Genomic DNA, 6,981 nt, shown 5'->3' on the forward strand with positions numbered 1-6,981 from the left:
TTTAAAAATGGGACTATATACTCAATTTTATCTTGAAGATATATAACACGACCTGGTCTCCGATAGATATCACGAACCTAACCATATATAATATATCAACATGTTTTCTTTTCAAATAATCATTACATATATTCTTATAATACTTTTAATATCTATTAGTCCGTAGTTAGCAATCCGATGTTAGTGGTCCATAATTAGTTGCTTAATAAAATAAAGACCCCGTCGTATTCGTATTGATCAGAATTAATCTTGACCCATGGTACCATGTTGTCAAATGGCGTATTGTGTACATGGTGTCTTATGATTTAAAATCATGACCCAAAGTACCGTATTGTCAAATGACGTGTTGTGTACAATCATGAGGTCTTATAATTAATCTTCACGTGTTGTTTACGGGTGGTCCTGAAATATATAAAATCAAATCATGAGTAAATATATATAAAATATCATATTAATTAGCAAATATATGATTAGTTTAGTTTTACTCAAAATATTTTCGTAGCTAAACTAGCTTCGGATACCCGATTTTGTTTAAGCCGTAGTTTCTTCAATACAACTCCGTTTTTGTTGGTTCAACTTGCCACTTCCTTGGATCAAGCCATTATTTATGAATATGAACTGTAAATACCTTGGTTTGCATTCGAAATCACAGGTTATAGGTCAAACTTGGGTGAATCATATGAAAGTGATCATTTCCGTCGTAAAAACAACATCTAGATGATCATTTTTATAAAAATACTTACACTTTGAGTTACACCATGAGATTTTTATATGTTAAAATATTCATAAAAAATATCATTTTTCCAGAATATAAATTTCCAATTCAAAGTTTAAGATGGTTTTTAATTATCCAACCCAAAACAGCCCCCGGTTGCACTCCGACGACGTAGATTCAGTTTTAAGGTGTTCTTTGTAAGATCAAGTTGTATCTTGTTAAGTTAGCATATCATTATGATATATTACAGGTCTTGAAATATTTTAAAAGTCAAGTTAGAAGGATCTATTTAGTTTGCAAACAAGTTTGAAATCATTCAAACTATGTTCTTGTTGTTATATATTCGTAGTAAGATAGTAATATATGAATTGAACAAGATGATGAACCAAGGTTATACCTCAAGTATGATGAAGAAAGTTACTGAATAAACAAGATATGAACTTGTTCTTGATGACTTGGAAGATTAAGAAGTGAAATCATGAAAAGAAACAAAGGTTGTAAGTAAGTTTATATCTTGATTTAAGATAATTAACTTACATGAATTGAATCAAAGTTTAAACATAGTTTTACCTTGATTATGAAGCTAAAAACTTATGAAGACCTTGAAGAACACTTGAAGGTTGAATATAAGAGAGTTTATAAGATAATCTAGCTTGAAAGAAAGTTGATATGAAAGTGTATGTATGTGTATGTAGGCGTGATATATGCATGTATATATAAGGATTTTATGTTTTGATTTCTAGCTCATAAGTCTTCCTAGATGTTAACACTTGATCATACATGTTGTTGACTAACAAAGGCTGCTATGAGCAGATAATTGAGGTCTAATAATTGGTATTTATCAATAGTAAATACATCTAGAAGCTGCGTACAATACGGGTACATATACCCTAGGTATACGTGTAGAAATCTTGAGGAAACAGAACGAGAATCCAAATATAACTATCTTTTGTGAATATACTTATATTTTTTTATGTATTTAAGCCCTTTAAAAGTGATTAAATACGTATTTATACGATACTTGTATAAGCATTATAGGTAATAGGTATATATGTCCAAGAACGTTACATATAGTTACCGTTTTGAAAACTTAAGTTAGTAGTCTCAAAGTATACTTATAACTCATTGTTATTAGTACACAATGATATGTTAAACCATCCTTAGATCATGTTAAATATGCATAAATACGTATATGTACACAATCGTATAATTATAGTATGTTATATAGTTCGTGATATCATCGGTCAAATTGGACGGTCAAACGTTGTGTAAAACTCTTTTCAAAAACATAAGACTCAAAAATTTGGATTGCTTATCATGTTGGTAATCTTTAATTTATGTAAATATTAATCTCATATGTATAAAATGATCGGAAAAATCCGGGTCGTTACATTACGGAATTAGGGTTATATTTTTAATTAATATTATTATTATACCCTAATTAGGTTTATAATTAATATATTTGTTTTTAGTTTTAGTTTTATTTGTAATTTTAAGTTTAAATATTATTATTAAGATTAATATTTTTATAAAATATAATATAAAAATAATATTTTATAAAATTTGTATTTTTATCATTTTTAGTTATAATTTGTATTTTTATCGTTTAATCGTAATTTGTATATTTATTGTTCGTAATTAGTTTTAAACCTAGTTTTTGCCGTAGTTATTTTATATTTCTAGATTTCTAGGCTTTGCCGTAAAATCCCTTAAGTGTTTTTTCTTTAGATTGAGATTTAGACGCTTTAGAATTTTACGACGTCGCTTATCGCTCTAGTTTTTAATAGATTTTAGTGCTTTTTAAGTAATTGCCATTTTTGATATAGAATTTCTTTTAAGCTTTAATACCTTTAGACGCAAGTTTTAATATTTAGTTTTTAGACTTTTAAGTTTCGACGCTTTACTTTCTTTTTATTATTTTTCGACGTTTGTTTTTCGCCTCTTATTTTTCGACGCACTTTTTCTTTCTCATTTCTACGCTCAAGCTTTTAGGACATAGAATTTTCAAAGTTTTCTTTAAATTTCGACGAAAAATTATTTTAAGCGGTTAAATTGATAGACATCCAAAATTTTCTGGTTCATAGTAATAGTTGGATTTATTAGTAGCGAGTTGTGGGCTTCCGATTTAAAGGGTCCTGGCTACCTGCTGCATCTATTGGCTATTCGAAACTTGGGCAAAATTAGAAAAGTCTATTAATTTGATAGCTTATATAATTTTTATCTTTTATAACTAATAGGATATTCAGTGAATGCACCGAGCAAAACGTTCACCACCTTTCATACGTTCACCACCTGTAACTCGATCAAGACATCTTGCCAATATTATCGCCGTTGATTTTTCTTTAGAATCATCATCTAGTCGAACAAGTACTCCAATTCAAACTTCCGTTAATCCATTTTTTGAACCCGACCTCATAATTGAGAACCCAGAGGATATTCAAGGACAATTCAGAGATCCTGAACCACTAATTATTCCTCCTGAACTACAAATCATTCAACCAGAGATTGTAGAGGAAGAAACCATTAAATCAGAATCCTCTAGTGATTCAGATTCAACAAATTCAATCATGAAAAATCAGGAATCTCTAAGTATGGAAGACCGAATGAGAGCCACACGCACTGGCCAAGGTCACGCCATTATTAAGCCAGATGTTAATGCGCAAGATTATGAAATCAAAGGACAAATCCTACACATGGTAACTAATCAATGCCAATATAGTGGTACGCCAAAAGAATATCCAAACGAACATCTTCGAACCTTTAATAGGATCTGTACTCTATTTAAAATCAGAGAAGTTGAGGATGAACAGATCTATCTCATGTTGTTTCCCTGGACTTTAAAGGGAGAAGCCAAAGATTGGTTAGAATCGTTACCTGAAGGGGCGATTGACACATGGGATGTTTTAGTTGAGAAATTTCTTAAAAGATTCTTTCCGGCATCTAAAGCCATGAGACTTCAAGGAGAAATTGTTACGTTCGCGCAAAAGCTAAATGAAACTCTATATGAGGCATGGAGAAGATTCGAAAAATTGTTGAGAGGATGTCCTCAACACGGTTTAGACACTTATCAAATAGTACAAATATTCTACCAAGGTATCGATGTTGCTACACGAAAAGACATCGACACAGCAGCTGGTGGTTCCATTATGAAGAAAATCGCAACCGAAGCTCACAAAATTATTGATAACACAGCTTCCCACTTTCATGAGTGGCATCAGGAAAAAGATATTTTTCGTTCATCTAAAGCGGCTAGAGCCGATTCTAGCCATGACTTTGATTCCGTTTCCGCAAAAATAGATGCTTTCGAGAGACAAATGGAAAAGATGACTAAAGATATTCACGCAATACGAATCAGTTGTGAGCAATGCGGTGGACCACACTTAACGAAAGATTGTCACATTGAGCAAACGAAGGAACAACGTGAGAATGTTTCCTACATGAACCAAAGGCTGGGAAATAATTATCAACCGCCAAGGCCAAACTTTAATCGAAATCAAAACATTCTTTACAATCCAAATGGATCCAACAATAACTCATACAACCAACAAGGTCCGAATAACCAATCAACTCAAAACAACACTTTCAATCAACAAAGACCTGGCTTATATAAACCACCACAACAAACCGAAGAGGAAAACTCAAATCTGAAAGAAATGGTACAAAAGCTAGTTGAATCTCAAACACAATTTATTACATCTCAAACCTAAACAAATGAGAGGTTTGATCAGTCATTAAGAACTCAACAAGCTTCCATTTTGAATCTAGAACAACACGTAGGTACTCTTGCTAGCATGATGAGTGAGAGGGAACAAGGAAAGCTACCTAGTAATACTGAAGTAAATCCTCGGAATGAAAATGTTAATATGGTATCAACAAATTCTGAAAAATCAGCACCAGAAGATGGGAAGGTTTTAGATATGAGTAACAATAAAGAAGTTACAACAACACCACCACCACCCGAGTATGTAAAGCCAGTGGTGGCACCATACAAACCACCCATCCCGTTTTCAAGAAAAGGAGTTGAGTATGAGCAAGTGATAGGTAATAAAGTTTGTAATACCTCTGGAAAGAAGAAGAAGAATAAAAAAGTGCAATAAATAAAAATCGTAAATATAAACCCGGTGAAGACAGTTCCACCAAAAGTTCCACCCAGGTTGGGTGATCCGGGTGAATTTATTGTTCCTTGTCTACTTAGTGATTGTGTCATGTATGATGTACTAGCATATTTAGGTGTGAGTGTGAGTGTTATGCCTCTTTCATTATATAAGAGATTAGGAGTAGGTGAGTTAAGTCCAACGAAAATGAGTGTTCGACTCTTTGATCAAACCATTAGGCACCCAGTTGGAATTGCTGACAACCTACCCGTTCAAGTAGGTAATTTAACCTTTCTAGTCGAATTTATTGTCATTGACATAGAAGAGGACCCAAACATTCCTCTAATTTTAGGTCGACCCTTCTTAGCGTCCACCGGGGCTTTATTTGATGTAAGAGATGGTAGAATGACACTTAGTGATGGTGAAAAATCGGTCACCTTTGTGAGTCGAAAGGCTAAATCTCCACCAACCAAAACCGTTGAACCAATAAAAACCATCGATGAGAAGCATATTGTTTTACCAACTCCAACGGTAGTGCTTAACAATAATAAAACGCCTAAGTGTGGGGAAGATGAAGTAACACCTAATGATGACCTGATAACAAAGAACCCCATTGTTGATACGAAATTAAATGACTCCGTTATTAACAGTTCAATGAAAAAACTTATTAAACGGATTCGCGATGCTAGAACCAAGGGGAACTTTAAGTTATGTAACCGGTTAGTATCCAATCTATCGCCTAAAGAAAAGGTGAAACTAGTTGAATTTGTGGATATTACACAAGAATCCGACCAATGGCTTAAAGCAAAAGTCACAGATATGCAAGTTGATTATGGTCCAAGAGAAATCGACAATGAAGTTAATCACAATTTCAAAACCACAGCTACCTAAGTGTGGGGAGATTCAAATGTTCTAAGAAATAATGTTGTCTAGAGTTAGTTGTTCTGTTCTCGTGTAGTTCCGAGAATGGAATCAGGTTGGTCTTTTCCGCTAGCAGACACTAAAGAACTAGTTTTCTTCCCCCAATTCTGAATTTTTTCTGTTTTGTAGGTTTTCTATAAAATTAATATGCATTTTTAAATTTAAGTTTTGTGTGAATTTAAAAACAAAATTTACTTTATTTCATTAAGTTTAAAAAAAATGATTTCTAAAATTCATCGTAAGTTGAAGACTAGGTCATGGAACCGAAATTGCTTTACACGAAGGCGGGGCGAAAAATTTTGTTATCATTATTTTTAATTTTATTGATCTAAAGTATACAAAAAAAATTAAAAAACCCAAAAATTTTTGCTTTTAAAACAATCGTTTTAAAAACGACAAATTTTAAATTTTGTCGAGGGACGGACTAGGTAAACATACCGAAACTACCTAAAAATATTATGTTTTAAAAACGACAAATTTTAAAAAATTATTCATTTAAATTGTTTTAATAAATAAAGGTTTTATAAAAAAAATATAATAAAAATATTATGTATGATTGTAGTTTATCTTATGTACAAAACAGGGTAAAACAGCGCACTTTCAAAGACTGACATTAAGTTCGGCAAAAGCTACTAATTTTAACGACAATACGTAAAATATCAAATGTGATATAAAAAAATATGTTTGCAAACTCGGTATTTTTAATCATTTTTCTACGCTAATGACCCTCATGAATTTAAATTTTTATTGATTTCTTGCAAATGAGGGCATTGCATGATCTCAAGTGTGGGGAAGGGTTATAAATTCTCTCGGGTTTACACTTAGTTTAATTGTCAAATTTTGTGAAAATTTAAAAAAAAATCAACTAAATGAATTCAAAATCATGTTTATACATATTTATGAACGATAAAACTAGGTGTTAATGCCGAAATTATTATTACCTCGGAGAGAACATAAATGGAGAAACAACCCAAAACGTTTGAATTCATTTAAAATGGAATAGAAGAGAATAAAAAGGCAAAGAAAAGAATAAATAAAAGCTAAGTGTGGGAAGAATTTACCAAGTTCTTTAAAACACATATCACATATTTGGTACAGATTATTGCAGGTACCTTTGCTTTGGACTAAACTAATCAGTTTTACCCGATTTATTGTAATACCTTTGAAAGAATAGATGGATCTACACGATGAATCAATTCCATCATTAAAAGGAAGTAAAGTCTTCCGAAAAAGACACGCGCTTCTTGATTT

The 6,981-nt window shown here is 32.0% G+C and overlaps 1 non-coding gene across 1 annotated transcript; it reads right to left on the reverse strand.

Moving 5' to 3' along the window:
- Positions 1-3,666: 3,666 nt before the first annotated feature.
- Positions 3,667-3,773, reverse strand: LOC139860654 (small nucleolar RNA R71). The gene has a single exon (XR_011763285.1). It is a non-coding gene; the product is annotated as a small nucleolar RNA R71 (small nucleolar RNA).
- Positions 3,774-6,981: the final 3,208 nt, after the last annotated feature.

This window comes from Rutidosis leptorrhynchoides, chromosome 7, assembly GCF_046630445.1.
Source record: "Rutidosis leptorrhynchoides isolate AG116_Rl617_1_P2 chromosome 7, CSIRO_AGI_Rlap_v1, whole genome shotgun sequence".
Taxonomy (NCBI): domain Eukaryota; kingdom Viridiplantae; phylum Streptophyta; class Magnoliopsida; order Asterales; family Asteraceae; genus Rutidosis; species Rutidosis leptorrhynchoides.